This window comes from Heteronotia binoei, chromosome 2 (genome assembly GCF_032191835.1).
Source record: "Heteronotia binoei isolate CCM8104 ecotype False Entrance Well chromosome 2, APGP_CSIRO_Hbin_v1, whole genome shotgun sequence".
Lineage (NCBI taxonomy): Eukaryota > Metazoa > Chordata > Lepidosauria > Squamata > Gekkonidae > Heteronotia > Heteronotia binoei.
Window position 1 is genome coordinate 67,033,645 of NC_083224.1, and position 17,000 is coordinate 67,050,644.

A 17,000-nucleotide genomic window follows, 5' to 3' on the forward strand; every position below is an offset into this window, starting at 1 on the left:
TGCATTCCTCCTAAAAGATAAGAATTGCAGTGTGAAGATATCGTTAGATGATCTGTGGAGCCTTAGCCAATGTCAGTTCAGTTCACGAACTGAGAAAGGTTAATTGGGTATAATCCTGATCATATACAGGTTGGACTAACCTGCTCTATGTGTGACTGCTCTATGTGTGGCTGCTCTATGTATGGCCTGCTCTAACCTGCTCTATGTGTGGCTGACCTTGAGGGCAATTTTGAAGTTTTAACTGATGCAGGATGTGGCTGTAAAATTGCTTTCACTGGCTGCCAGTTTGCTTCTGGGCATAATTCAAAGGGCTAATAATTGCCTTTAAAGGCCTATGTGGCCTGCCCCATTTTTATGCTACTGACCAAGATAGTGTTTTGATGCCCTATATTTAAGTGCCTTCATTTAATGAAAGGAGATTGTTGGCCTTGTCCCCCACCAGTCCGGCTTCCATCCAGGCCATGAGACAGAGACAGTTTGGTCGCCCTGGTGGATGACCTCCAGCAGCATCTGGATCGAGGTGGTTCAGTGGTACTGATGTTGTTAGACCTATCAACTGTATTTGATATGGTTGACCATCAGTTGCTGACCCACTGTCTTGCCGACGCAGGGATCCAGGGGTTGGCCTTATAGTGGCTTTCCTCTTTCCTTTGCAGTAGGGGACAAGGAATGTCAATTGGGGAAGAATCATCCCGGAGACACACGCTTAACTGTGATATGCCTCAGGGGGCGGTTCTATCCCCAATGTTGTTTAACATCTACATGCGACCCCTTCCCAGATTGCCCAGAGGTATGGGCTGGGTTGCCACCAGTATGCCAATGACACCCAGCTCTATTTACTAATAGACGGCTGATCTGATGATGTCCCAGAAAACCTGGACCAGGCATTGCAAGCTGTGGCTAGATGGCTTAAACTGAGCCGACTGAAGTTGAATCCGATGAAGACAGAGGTCCTTTGCCTAAGTTGTGGCAGTCTGGGCAGGGGAGTTCCCCTACCAACTTTTGACGGTGCACCACTGACAATGGCGCGCAAGGTCAGAAGTTTGGGGGTGCTACTGGAGCCCTCCCTGACAATGGAGACCCAGATAGCAACAACTGCAAAATCCTCCTTTTTCCATCTTAGGAGGGTGAAACAGTTGGCTCCTTTCCTTGACCATAGCACCCTGGCAACTGTGATCCATGCAACGGTTACCTCAAGACTGAACTACTGTAATGCCCTCTACATGGGGCTGCCCTTGTCATGAACCTGGAAACTACAGCTAGTGTAGATGGTGGTGGCCAGGCTGTTAAAGGGGCTGCCCAGGTAGGAGTACATACAGCCGGCACTGCAAGAACTGCACTAGCTGCCAATAGTATACCGGATTTGTTACAAGGTGCTGGTTATTACCTTTAAAGCCCTTTATGGCTGAGGACCTGCTTACCTGAGGGACTGTCTGTCCCCACACATTCCCCAGAGGCTACTAAGATCAGGAACTCAACATCTTTTAGTGATCCCCAGGCCAAGAGAGGTGAGGCTGACAGCTAACAGGGATCGCACCTTCTCAGTAGCAGCCCCCTACTGGTGGAACCAGCTGCTGGAGGAGGTTAGAGCCTTGCGGGACCTCACCCGGTTCCGCAAGGCCTATAAGACCATATTCTTCTGGATTGCTTTTGACTGACTTTGAGACTTTTAACAGCAGGAGGAATCCAGGGAATACTGATGTCATCGAACTTGAATAACATCAGAATCGAACTTGAATAACTTCACAATGTTATTAGCACCAACGGTTTTAAATTTAAGTGATTTTATTAATATGATGTACTAACATGTTAGTCTCCTATTGTCTTATAATGATTGTTGTAAGCCGCCCTGAGCCTGCCTCAGCGGGGGGGGGGGGGGTGGAGTATAATAAAACCTAAACCTTGTCCATATAACCCAAAAATAAAGCATGATATATTAATTATGGATTTTTGGATAAATACCCACTACCCAAGAATTCAATCCAAAATTTCAGTCACTGAAACTGTTCTGTTTCTGTGTTAAAATCTAACTGCAATCTCAAAGCTGGCAGAAAGGAGGGGCAAGAGGATGAGCCTTAAAGCTCTAAGTGCAGAGTACTTGGGTGCCTGCATTTGAGTATGTTAATAATAATATGTGGCTGAAGTAAGACAATGGTCTACTTAGATGACATTTTGCTACTATGTCACATCAAAGTGCTATGAGTCAAATTGCTAGAAAGCAAATCCCTCCTCTTGAAGCAGGAAGGGCTGTATGACTACAGAGGCCGACAGACTCTCCCAAGAGGAGACTTCAAATTTCCTGGACAGGGAGAAGGAGCTTCCTTTTCTTGGTGTTCTGACTAGTGAGGCACAAGCCATGAAAGACTAAGCTTTTCCTAGGGACTCCATTTTGTCCATTTGGAAAGGGATGATGGGGAGAAGTCCCACTGTGAGAACTACTGCAATTTCAGGTAAAACTGGTTTGCCTATTTAAACATTGTTTAGAATAAGCATTTAGGATAAGTGTAAGGAAAGGGGACTATGTGTTTTCAACTCTATTTTGTACTCTTACTCAGCCTGAATACTTGAACACACCATGTGTATTGTATTTATTTGTTTGACTTGCTTATATTTGAGTGCTTTGAGCCTGATATCTGCCTACTTGGTCTTGCTGTCTGAAGTGCGGTAGCAGAGATAAGCTATGAGTAAACTTGCCATGCTGGGAGTGAGAACTTGAAGTACATCAACCCTACCCAACACGTAGGAGCAAAGTGGGAGGCAAGGCAACTTGACAGAGACTCTAAACAGCAATGTAGGTACCAATGTGTGATTCCATTTAGCAGGAGGTACCTTCAGAGTAGCTGGTAGCAGCAGTTGTTATGCAGTTAATTTTGGGCATGCTGGAAAGTGAGAAGATGGCACAATGGCATCAAGCAGACACTTGGGATGACTACAAGGGTTTCCCCTCTCTCAGGGTGCGGTCACACGTACCATAAGTGATGACACAGCTCCGTCTGTCTGACGGATTATATGTGTTCGTTCAGACATACACATCTGGCAATCGAGCGTCATCCGGGGTCATTCCAACTTGCTGTGGATCAGTGCCGCGTTAATTTGACAGCACATAAAGTCCAGCCCTTTTTCAAAACAGCGGCACAAGATCGGCTTTTTGTTGTTTGGACAGCTCACGCGCGATACTGCCTCTCACCTTTAAAAAAAAAAAAAGCCCCAGCAGACATGCGCATTGCCAGATCATCCGGGAATCTGAGGTGACGCTTCTGCTTCTCCAATCAACACAGGATCGGAGGGGGGGGGGAACGTTATCCCACTATTCAGAACAGGAAAAAATTCTTTTTTTTTCAATGTGGAAGATTTCAAGATAACATTGTCACTGCCAATTTCTAGGAAAATAATTCCTGGCAGTTCCGTGGTTTGGATCGGCAACGTTAATTCTGGAAACTTTCACCCTTCCCCCCTGCCTCTGAAGAAAGTTTTGATTTCCCAGCTCCAAACAGTTGGACGCATGTTCAATGGACCCCCTCCCCTCCCAGAAATCACCATCTGATTATGCATGCTCCAAGAAATGAGTGTGATAGTATTGGATGTCTGATCGCGCACAACAGAATGAATCGCATGCTTGGATGCTCGTCTGAACTGCCCTGCATCGAATCAATATTCAGCAGTTCAGATTTGAGCGCTACACACATGCTTTTAATGGTACGTGTGACCGCACCCCCTGAAACCAAACAAAAGAAATGGGGGGGGGGCTAGCTTTCAAGTCTGTTCCTTCACATATTAATTTAGTCATGTTAGTTATATTTATCTGTATTAACTAATCCACACATTATTAAAACATTTATGCTAGGAGCAGCCCAGTTGATTGCCAGTATTCTGAGTAACACCGCCCTGGCTCAAAACTCAGCCAATGTTACTCCAGCTCCTTTTCTCTTTTGTTAATCACTGGTGAGCAGCACCAATGCTCACCTTTCCTCCCCTTCACATACTAGCCCAGTGCACTTGGCAGCCCCATGGGTTCACTGAATGCACAGGGAGGGAGATCAGAAGCGAGTGCAGTAGCTCCAGCCCCTGCCTGGTCATTTGCAGGAACACAGAGGAAATAGACACACAACCTCTTCCTCCCTGTGATCAACAACACTGCTTTTAGAATGTCCCTGATGTTAGCCCTGGACTCCCTCTCCCACCATTTATGGACTATAATTCTCCTGGCTCTGATGCCGGATCTACATGTACTCTTAGCCACTATGGACTTCTGTCTTTAAACTCACAGGCCCACTGCATTATTGACATTCAGTCTTATTGGACTACAAATGGTTGGCTCTTGTGCCAGCCTCAGTATGGACATTTGCCCTGTATGAGTTATGCAGCAGTGTTCCAGCCAAGCTCCAGCCAGCTTCTTGCTTGTGCCAGTGACTGTGACTGTTAGGTTTGCCTAGCAAAAAGGACTCTAGTTTGTGCTTCCCAGATGAGCTGCTCAGCCCTGCAGAAAGTGACTGCACTCCTGTCATCCAGATGACAGTGCCAGAAGCAGCCCCTGACAGAAGCAATGCTTCTGAGATGTCCCAAAACAACAACAGTCATTCCTGCAGACCTCTATACCAAGGAAATGTCCAGAACACGTATCGCATTCCCATGATCAGGCTTGCTTTGGAGATGAAAATGAAGAAGCCTACAGTTAACCATAGATTTGCTGTCACATCTTCATACCTAAGAAAAGACTCTTCCTGCCAACCATTCAGGCAAGAGTCTGACATAATGAAACGTTCTGGTAGATGATCACTGTCAACGACTTAATCCTATCATGTAGACCACTTCCATTGTGTTAGTTACGATGTCACAATAGTAAATGATTTGGTGCTAGATTGCCCATGTTGTTTTCTTTATTTTATCAACGCCAATTAATCCTTTTGTCAAACCCAGGGTGATATCAGGCATCACCTGACATAGCCTTAGGACATGAATTGGCTATAAGATGGCCATTTTTTTTTGCCAATTCAGTGTGTCTCTTACCCTTGCTGTATGAGCCACCCCCAATTACCTGATCATTTTTGGGTCCATTATTGTGAGATACGCTGGTTATTTCTTGATCCCCCTTCCCTTATTGTCTTCACTATTGGACTGTTCTTTTAGATTCTTTGAGATTGGTAAAGTATAGCCCTGACTGTGTTTTATCCCTTATATATTTCCCTATCCAATTTCCTTGTATTTTTCCTTAGACTATGTGATTGTAGTATGATTTATTTTCCTTGTATGCTTGAACTATTTTTCTAATAAAAATTCTTTTTAAACTACAAATTCTCCTCATTATTTCGATAGGATCCTGTGTAGACAGACCCCGCACATATGCCATCTTTACCCACCTGTATAAATTCCCCTGTACCTCATTCAAGGGCAATTTGGCTAACACTGATCACAGAGAACAAGAGTTTGCACAGCCACTTCCTCCACACAGTTTCCTGTGCAGATAGCCTGGCAATTGCATGGAGGTGGGGGAGGGATCAGCACCCTCACTTCCACTCTCCCTCCTTGTTTATTCATTGAACATGGGCCTATCAAGTGTACTGGGCTAGAGTAAAACAGCTAAGGATTTGGCTGATGGTGTTTGACATCAAGTGGCAACACAGACAATGCCTCGGGTGTTCACCAGTTTGTTCTAACCAACCCACACTATTCCCACAAACCTAATTACAGTCTAATGAGGTAAAGACCAGGACTGATTATTATGACCCTCACACATAATCTGACATAGGCAATGCAAAGACTGTCTTTTAGACCAGTTGAAGGAAGCCCCAAAAATTCATGCTTGGTCCAGAATGGCCATCAGCTAATCCATATTATAAAAACAGGGTGAGCTGGTGAGACAGCAGTTAAAAAAATCAGCGGCTACCAGAGGCAGAGCTGAGTTAAATATTTTCTTTGCCTTTGGCTACTGGCAGATCTCCACAAGGCTTTGAGCACAGCTTGCCCACCATTGCCTCATGCTCCATTTGTAGCATTTATTTATTTATTTTTATTCATTCATTCATTTATGTATTTTAACTTTTATACTGCCCTTCCCGTAAATGGGCTCATGGTGGATTACAAACATTGATTATAAGATAAAAAAGCAACTTAAAACTATAACAGCTAAACTCTAAAAGATGGTGTTCAGACTGTTTCATAATGTATTCATCATGTTAATTTTAGTCACTTTCCAGCAGGTTGTCCATCTAGTTCTTGAGAGGTTGCAGTCCTTATCATTAGTCAGTAACAACAAATAATGACCAATGATGGTAAAAAGTGATAGAAAGGGCCAGATGATATTCTGACATCTGCAGCCTCACCCAAAAACCTGGCAGAATAGCTGTCTTGCAGATAGGGCTGCCAAGCCCCTGGTCCAGGTAGGGAATCCCCCACCCAGGAGGTTCCCAACCCACCAGTCCACATAGGGCCGGCGGGAGAACCTCCCCCTACATCACTGGCATGATGACATCACCTGAAAGTGAAGTCATCAAAATGACGGTGTTGTGCAGGGTCACTCTAGGCATTTCCAGGAAAACTCTATGGTTTTCCCGGATGCTCCAGCCATTTGGGAGGGAAATGCCATAGGTACCATAGAGTTTTAACCTCCCAAATGGATGGAGCATCCGGGAAAATCATAGAGTCTTCCCAGAAATGCCTAGAGTGGCTGTGCACAGGCGCCAGCATTTTGATGATGTCACTTCTGGGTGACTTCATTGCAAAGCATGCATGCTTTGCATGCACGGAAGTCCCCCACTATGGGAAGCAGGGGACTTGGCAACCCTACTTGCAGGTCCTGAGGAACTGTAATCTGCACTACAAACTGTAGTAGGGGGAAACCATGCCCCCTAGTTTATACAGTAGAGACTGGCATTCTTCATTGTGGTGCCTTGGTTGAGGTGCCTTACAGGTCTTTGTCACTGAGTCTGTAAAGTTTTCAGTAGAGACCATTTTGTTTTCTCAGATGTTTTGTTGTGTTGCTATTTCAGCAAAATATTATTCGTATTTATTATTAATGCTGGCAAACTAATAGCTTTCTACTTTTTTAGTTTTACATGGTACAAGCCTCTTTGAGTACAATTTGTCACAAAGTACTACTTAAAAGTGATTTAAATAAGGGTCCTCCTTCCTAATATATACCAACTCAAGACTATGAAGACTCTAATGATTTGGTGATAAGAACTGCCCTCCTTAAATTTTTCAATGAACTTTAAGAAGAACTGGGGAAAGAAACTTCTTATGAAATGGTTTTGAATAAGAGATGTGATTTGAAGGAAACATTTTAATTTATTTTTAGCTGGGCTAAATATCTTAAGATTTATCAGCTTGCTTCTCCATTTTTAAGATTGGTTGTACTTGAAATTGTTGATTAAACAGAATAAATATATCAAACAGTTCCCTGATATGTGATAGCTAACTAGTACGTGAAGAAATATATTCTTAACATAGTAAATAAAAATTAAAACTGCTACACAGTATTATACACATTTCAATTATTAAAAAAATAACTCTGCTTTTTTCCTGGGAAGCATGGGGTGGGCGGTAACCTGGATTACATGGATTAGCTATGGGCATTAAAAATCAGGAAATGGGTTTAGGGACAAAGATGAGATATGGCGGGGGGTTTGTACGCATGCGTTAACTAAGCCGGCTGTGTGCTCGTCCTCCCCTTCGAACTGGAATTTTAATTAGCTCAAAAGAATGTAAATAGCTCTTTGGCAAGTCTATTTGAAAAACGAGCTTACTTACGAAGGTCTGAAGATCATAAGAATTCCTTTCTGGGGTCCCAGAGGGTAAGACAACAACTTTTACTATCAAATTAACGAGGCAACGCCCTGGTTAATTACTCAGCGGTCGCGGGTAACTCCCAAAAATAATTATCATGGCTAAGACAATTAAAGAGCTATCTGAGCAGATATCAGCTTTCCAGACTTTAATAATGTCGTCCCAGGACCAGATGAGATCTGAAATTAAATCACTCAGGGATGCTTTTACAGAGTTGAGTGCAGAGCTGAAGGACACACGGAACATTGCAATCTCGGCTAATGAGCTGGCCTTATCTAATAAACAAAAAATACTCCAGCTGAATTCGCAACTTACAGAGCTCTCTGATCGTAACAGAAGAGCGAATCTGATCCTGGGTGGAATTTCAGAGGAAATAAATAATAAGCTCCTGGAAGGAACCCTTATAGACTGGATGGGTGAGCAAGGAGTCACTCTGCAATCTCAGGATATTGAGAGAGCTCATAGACTGCAAAGGAGACAAGATGGGGGTGCCCCAAGGGAAGTCATAATTAAATTTTCAAGGGAAAAGACTCAGCAGACAGTTTTCAAGACTTTGAAAAAAGGAAAGACCTTTCTTTTAGAGGAAGGAAAGTTTGGGTGAGAGAAGACTTCTGTCAGGAAACCATCAGAAAAAGAAGGCAAATGAGACCCTTTGGGCAAAAATTATATGACAACAAGATTAAATTCTCTTGGGGGTACCCCTCCTCAATAGTTATTTTTAAAGATGAAAAAAGGCTGGTGGCCCGCAACCCTAAAGAAGCAAGAGATCTCCTCACTCGCCTGGGCATCACCACAGACGACCTGAGAGACCCAAGAGAGGAAGAAGAAGAAGAAACAGTGGAGCTCGATGTGGACCCGGGAGAAGGAAGCTCAAGTAGACAAGAGAAAAGGCCAAGAACGGACTACTAAAGGGAAGTATAAAATATTTTGAGCTAAATTTAGCTATAAGCTTGAAGGGGAGGGCGGGATGCGTGCCCCCAGGAAGGTGGAAGACAGGATGATGGTTTCATCCAAGAAGTTGTCTGTGCCACAGGGGAAGGGAATAGGGGGCGGGGTTTCAGTAAGAAGTATAGAAAAATACCCTCAGCCATTAGGGCCCAAGTCTGTTACATATAAAGAGAATGGATAGATCTTTAAGAGTCCTTTCACTGAATGTGAATGGTCTAACATCAAATCTTAAGAGATTCAGAGTAATTAAAATGGCTAAAGAACAAAGAATAGATTTGTTGTGCCTACAGGAAACTCACAAAAAAATAAATGATAGAAAACTATTGATAAAAGATCTGAGGTGGCAGGTTTTAGCAGAAGCAAGAGGGACTTCCAAAGCTAGAGGTGTGGCTACATTGATTCGTAAGGACATTAAGGTGGAGAACATGGAAAAATTAGTAGATAAGGAAGGTAGATACCTCTTAGTTAAGTTTAAGCTGGAAGCAATAAAATTCACTATAGTAAATGTTTATGCACCAAATAAAAGACAAAAGAAATTCTTAAACTTGGTTTTTAAGAAGATACAACAGTTTTCAGAGGGCGAACTAATTGTAGTGGGCGATCTAAATATGGACATAACCAAGAATAATAGTATTAACCTAAGAGATTGGGGCCTGAAGGACGCTCATGAGTTCATCAATACGAGACCCAGCCCGACACATATTTCTTGTAGACATAAAACAGCATCCCGCTTAGATTATATAATTTTGGAAAAAAATAACAATATGGTGGTTAAAGAGATCAAGACCCATCCAATTTTGATCTCTGATCATGCCCCTCTAAGTATTGAATTAGAATTAAACCTTCCCTCGAAAAATAGACCTTGGAGGTATAACAACTTGGTAATGACAAAAGAAGAGGATAGGGAATACTTAATGACACAGTTAAAATTATATTTTAAGGAAAATAGAGGATCTGTGTCAACTAATATATTGTGGGACGCTGCTAAAGCGGTAATAAGGGGCCATTTGGTTAGGAAGGAAAAAGATATAAAAAGTGAATGGTATAAAAAAAGGCAAACAAAACTTAAGGAATTGGAGGAGTTACAAAAAGAAATAGTGGAAAAGTGTAATCCTAGTTTACAGATTAGAATTAAAGAGATTCAAAAACAGTTGGAGGCCCTAGATATGGCAACAATGTGGAAAAAGGAAATAATGGTTAAGAACGACTTCCAGAGGAATAGCATTAATACAGCAAAAAGATTAGCTAATTATTTGAAAGTTAAAAAGGCAAAACAATCAATTAGAACTATTAAAATTAATAATAGTATAACTCAAAACTCTAAGGAAATCACTAAGGCATTTGAAGACTTCTATAAAAATTTATATATGAAAAAGAATATAACGGAGGTGTGGGACGCACCTAAGCTAATTATAGAGGAGGAAGCAAAAGCCTCACTGGGTGCTGAGATTACACTCCAAGAGATAAAGGAAGTAATAAAAGCGCTCAAAAAGGGTAAATCACCAGGGCTGGATGGCTTTACTTCTGACTTTTATAAAGAAATGGTAGAAATTATAGCACCTGAATTGCAGGTAGTTTTTAACGAAGTCTTGGAAGGAAAGAAAGCCCCGGACTCATGGAAGGAAACAGAAATAATTTTGATATTAAAGCCCCAGAAAGATCCGGAAGAAGTAGGCTCATATAGGCCCATTAGTTTACTAAATCAAGATTATAAGATTTTTGCTAAGGTTTTAGCAAATAGACTTAAGAGAGTTATCCCGTCAATCATAAAAGGGGACCAATACGGTTTTATTGAGGGTAGATCTATTGCCCACCCTATTAGAAATATCTTAAATGTATTGCACCATGGCCAAAAGAAAAAAATAGCCCTGTTAAAGTTGGATGTTTATAAAGCCTTTGATACTCTTTCACATGAATTCTTGTGGCAAATATTAAAGAAGATAGGTTTAGAGGAACGGTTCTTACACGCTATACAGGAAATATACAACGGAGGTAAGGCCAAAGTTAGAGTCAACACTGACCACTCACAAGCGTTCCCAATTCAAGGGGGGGTAAGACAAGGCTGCCCACTATCCCCGCTTATATTTATAATAGCTATAGAGCAACTAGCAGAGCGAATTAGGAATGCCGGGAGAATAGAGGGGTATAAGTCAGGTATTGAAGAAATGAAAATTAATTTATTTGCGGATGATATCATAGTAATTATGTCTAACCCAAAAGACAGAGTTAAAGAGATTAAGATAATTTTAGATGATTTTGAAAAGTGTTCAGGGCTCGGAGTGAATATGGCAAAATCAGAAATTCTATACCTTAATGTTAATAGAGAGGAAAAACAGGAAATAAATAGGATTACGAATATAGGAATGGGAGCCAAGAGATTAAAATATTTAGGGATAGTCCTCCAAAAAAATATGGACAAAATGATAAAGGAGAACTATGGTAAAATATGGAAGAAAATAGAGAGGGATATGAATAATTGGAATTATAAAATACTAGGGATATCATCTAGAATAAGATCTCTTAAAATGTTCATGATACCAAAGTTAATGTATTTATTCCAAACCTTTCCCTTAGGTTTGAGGGAAAATCAAATTGAACAATGGAATAAAGCAATCAAAGAGTGGATTTTTAATAATAAAAACAGTAGGTTTCATAAGAGAATTCTATACAACCTTAAATCAGAATTAGGCTGGGGAATCCCAAATTTAAGTAAATATTATGAGGCCTTCCAATTAAGAGCGTTACTAGATTTGAGTGAGGATAAGGTACAGAAGTGGATCAATTTCGAGAATGCGGTCAACAGTGGCATTGGAAGATTTGGATTTTTTTCCACAGTGTCGACAAAAGATCTAAAATTAGCTATAGGGCCCAGAAGAGCAGCATTAGAAACCTGGATGAAATGGTACCCACAGTGGCTAGGGAAGGTTTCAAGGTGGAGCCCCCTAGAAGCTATTGTTAAGGAGGTGCATGCTATAAAATGGTGGGAAAGGCTTAAAAACAAAGGCTATTTTAGAGTGGACGATATGTTTAGGGGTGGTAAGCTAAAACCCTTACAGGAAATTATAGAAGATTTAGGTAATCAATACTGGTTAATCATAGCAGGCTTGCACAAGAGTGTTAAGACGATCAGTGAAAAGGGAGAGCTTTGGCTAGACACTCCAATGGAAGAGATATATAAGGTAATGGCCAAACAAAGGAAGGGTCTAGTGGGGTTAATATACAGAAAAATGATTTCAAATAAAGATAAAATAATAGTACATTTACAAAAGATTTGGAGTCATGAAGGTCAGTTAACAGAGGGGTTGGCTGGGAAAATCTTGGATGGTCTAGAAAGGATTAAAGTAACCAAATTTAAAGAACTGCAACATAAATTTTTCACAAAATGGTACAAAACTCCCGCACAAATAGCCAATATATTTCCAGGAGTGAGCTCCAAGTGCTGGCATTGCAAACAATTTAAGGGTTGGTTTGCACATATGTGGTGGGAGTGTGAAGAGGTTAAACCCTTTTGGAGGGAAATTATTCAATTTATTAAGAAAGTCTGCAATGTACCATTAACCATTGGCTTTAATATGATGTTGTTAAGTACAATAGGAAGTCCAGCACTAAGTAGACCCATGCAAAACCTTGTCAAGGCAATGATATTAGCGGGGAAGGCGGTCATCGCTTTGGGGTGGAAAGATAAAAGTAAATGGTCAATAGAAATCTGGCACAGCTATTTGTTTGATTACATACAGTCTGACATCGTGGCAACAATAAACAAGGATTCCACGTGGGAAGATAAAGCCAAGGAAATCGAGACCAGATGGAACCCTTATTTAGAGTGGATCTCAGGAGAAACAAGGAAGGACATTCAGTGGAAGATCAGGACTCTGTGCCCTTGGCTGAGGGGAAAAGACTAAGAGAAGACGGGGAGGGTTGGGGGGGGGAGGGTTATTTGTAATTTCAACATCCATATGCTGTAATGGCCAATTGTACTAAAGTCAATAAAACATAAAAATATTTATTAAAAAAAAAAAAGATGAGATATGGCATCTATTCCAGTTCTTTAATTGCAAGTAGTGTCTACGAGCATGATCAGATGGGCAGATTGCCATGGCAGGATCTCAGCTTTAAATAAGCAGCAGGGCCATAGCCCGGATTTCATGTTTGGTGGGGCCTGCAGCAGCATTTTTTGTTTGGGGGGGATTGGGGGGCACACAGTTTGACGCTAAACACTTTCTCTGCTTCTCAAGTAAAGCAATAGCCCCCCTCTCATTTGTGTAACTCAGTAAACCTTCCAGGTTTACCACCGTGCTGATCTGAAGCCCCTATAGTAGCAATGCTGCACTTGTTCAGAGCAGTGGTGACGGGCGGTGAACAAAGGGGGCCTTCCAATGGAGGGGCTATACAGATGGAAGGGGAGTTTGAATGGAGTGACCTGGCTTCCCCTGGGCCCCACTGTAGCTACAAGCCTGATAAGCAGTGTGAGTTTGGGGTGGATTATGTCTATCAGACAGTGCCCCCTAAGCTGCATCATAGTGAAATGGACCCATGGTTGGTCATCCACATTACACCACAGCCACAGGCTGGGTTTGATGTTTTTTTCTTGAGTCCTACTGTGCAGTGTGCAGAAGCAGACAAGAACACATGTGCTCCTGTCCAGTTCAATGGGGGCGCTGAAGAGCACAATGGAGTGGGGTTGGAGAATAAAAGAATACACTGGAAACAGTGGAACAATCACACCACTCATGCATTTCCATGGTGTGCTGGGGCAAACAGACATCTGGAAACCCACCATGGAAGTGCTTTGCCAGGAAAGCCATCTGAATTTGCCAGTGGCTATTTAATCCATGTGGGAGTTATTTTAGTGCGAGGTAAGGACAAGTGGGGCATGGGAACCAGATGTGCATATGTGATCATGCCCATTTAATCCAGAGGGAAGGGGTGACTATGTCAGGTTAAACTGCTCATGTGATCACACCCTATGTTATGCTCACAGAGCACTGCACAGAATCTTTCTGTTCTGTTCTTTTCTTGTACTGTCTTGTATTTCTTCGTTATCTTTTTTAGTTGTTACCATAGACAGAAAGACATGTCTGCTGGGCAATATAATGGGCAATATAAACAGTTGTCAGAAGGAATGAAAGCGTGGATAGCAGCTTTCATCAGCTCTCCAGAGTCATATAACCAAGGCTAGTCATTCACAGATCCCCATCTGGAGTAAATTGATAGGAGGGCATCTTCATTGTCTGACTTGGCGAGGTATACTATTCTGAGGCATTTGAACAGACTACTATGTCTTATCCCTAGCCAAAGCAAACGGAGAAAGCCAAGATGGGAAAACAGAACCAATCGGAAAGGATGACAATTGTTGTTTTTTAAAAAAAAATTTCCTGTAGTCATATGTTTCAAGTTCACATGATGTACAGTTCACAGGTATAAACTAGGGGTGTGTAATAACTTGGTATTTTTCAGATTTGAAAATATTGAACAAAAAATAGTATTTATAAATATTTTTGAATCCCAATACTGGTATGGATTCATAATTGGTAAATATTGGGAATCCCAATTTTTTTAGCTCCATTATACCCTTGGGTCAAATTAAAAAAAAATTAAAGTGATTGAGGTCCCTTTAAATGCCTTCTGGGTGAACTTGCTGTGGCTAGACTGGGGCTGGCTCCTCTAACAGCTTGGTGTAAATTGAGCTGCAGCTTCAGCCAGGGTACGGGAGCTGAGAGTTCTGCACCACCTTGGCTAGGGCTGGCTCTTGTAAACTGAGCTGTAAAAGAAGCCAGCCCAGGATTGGCCAGGACAGCCAGCTCTCAGCTCTCACCATCCCAGCCAGTCCTGGGCTGGCTCCTTTTGCAGCTCAGTTTACACTGAGTTGCAAAAGAGGAACCAGCCCCATCTGAGCTTCAGCAAGTTTACTTGGAAGGTGTTTAAAAGGAACTGCAAGCCCTTTAACACTTTCAGAGTTTATGCAGAAGAAGGTATCTAAAGGGACTGTGATTCTTTTAAATGCCTTTAAAGTTGTCTGTCTATCTGTAAAGTTGTCTGTCAGGGCTTGGACATTTCAGATAGACAACCAATATCTGAAATGTCTTTCTGGCTGAATCAGTACTTGAAAAATACCAAAAAGATATTTTCTGGGTATTTTTTCAACTCAGATTTAGCCAAATGCAGACCCTCACTTAAAACTATAAAGCTTATTTTTGTTGAGCATATTAAAATCCTAAGAATGACAGTTTGTCAGTAGAAGAATGTTTCTGGTCCTCATACTACATGCCTGACAATATGAAAACATTTTAGGCCACAAAGTCTCAGAATGAAGAAGGTAAGTAAGAGAAAAAGCCAGATTTTTTTTTTTTAAACCCTCTTTCTTGGAGATTTTTTTTTTTTTTAAAAAATAGGAATGCACATTTTTCAACAAGCCTGTGGCAATTTCACCCTGTGAGTGTTGATATATTAACATGGGGGCAACTGTTCTGCTTCAAAATAGTTTTTATTCTGTAGACATTTTTTCTAGGAGTGTTTTACAGTCAGGCACCACTTATTGGTCAGTACTGAGCATATAAAGTACTGTATGTAAGTGACCTCCAAATGTTCAGTCTTGAACTATGAATGAATAAAATATGCTAATCAAACTGTCGCCTGCTCTTTGGAGCATTTTCTAACTGAAATGAGGATAATCTTGTAGCATTTGTTTTGTTAGTCTTCGTATAAAATACTATTTTATTACAAAGGCAGCCACTTAGTGCCTGAAGAAGTAATTGTTGATGCAGTAGCTATGATGACATGTACATCCTTCAATATTTGCCATTATACTTCTGATGGGTCCTGTGTGGAATTGAGGTGGACAGCTTCTTCTGTATGACCCCTCATGAGTGCTGTGCTGACAGCAGGGGCCCCTTACAGAAAATCCTAACATGAAGGAAGGTTTGGATAGTTTCAGCTCACACATATTTTTAGTGACAGACCCATTAGTTTGGTGTAGGAGGCCAAGAAGATTGAAGGAAGTGGTGAGCTACAGGAGGAAACAGTGAGGCTGAATTATTTACTCTGGCTTTTGGCAGTGACCTGCAGATGTTGTTTTTAGTTTAATGTTTATAGCATTATCCAGAAATTACTTTAAAGTGTATGACACAATCTACTCCCATCTCTCAGCTGTTTTCAGATCTACCCAGTAATTCCCAAATATATCCAGGTGTTTTTTTTTTGGGGGGGAGGGGTTCAGTTTCCCCAAGAAAACCTGGATACATTTGGGATGTCAAACGTATTTTGGGTATATTTTTGGCTCAGGTACATCTGAACACACACCCCTAATATGGAACCTGTCTCTTTAAGAAACAAGTGTAGCTCCTACATGGAACTCTCTCTCTTCATATGAATAGGTGCAGCTTCTGGGATATACCAGTTAGAACTGGGTTGTTGGTAGTTAGCTATTGTTAAGTCTATGTTGTTCCCTGACTTGCTGTTCTGTACATTAAAGAAGGTTCTGAAGACATCCTGCCTGCTGCATCTCTTCAGACTTAGGGCAGACCATTTGCCCACCTCCACCACAGTGAGTACACTTTTCAGAGGAGCCAAACACCACAAACCCTGCTTAGCTTCCATGATGTGATGAGATCAGGGTAGCCAGGGCCATCCAAGTCAGAATACAATAACTGATAGAAAAGTAGTTTATAAATATAAATAAACAACTGGGGACTCAGAACAAAATGTTGCATAATGTGTTGTAGTTTGTTTTAAGTTGTAATTGCATTTTTAAAACCTGTAGTGTAGGATTTGTGGTTACTATATATATATATATATATATATATATATATATATACACACTGTATGTGATGAAACCCACTCAATATAGTACTCAGAATGTATGCAAAGCATTAATCCAGGGGTGTCAAACATGCAGTCCGGGGGCTGAATCAGGCCCTCGGAGGGCTCCTATCAGGCCCCCAACCAACTGGCTGTCATCTGCTTCCTTCCCTTTCTCTCTTGCTTCCTTCTCCATCATAGCTTGCTTTGCAAGGCTTGCTCAATTGCGCAAGAGCTACAGAGCAAAACCAGTATTTTCTCCATTGGCTGAGGGAGGAAGTGGGGGGGGGGGGAGGCAGAGCTTGTTTTTCCAGGCCCTCTCAATCAGCAGAACAACTGAGCCAAGCCTTCCTTCTATTGGCTGAAATTCCTCCCCCACCCCAGTCCCCTAGGGAAGGAAGGAAAGAGCCAGAGCTTCCTTTGCCCAGTTCCTTGGATCCTATCAGAGAAATACAAAGAAAGCACCTTTAAGA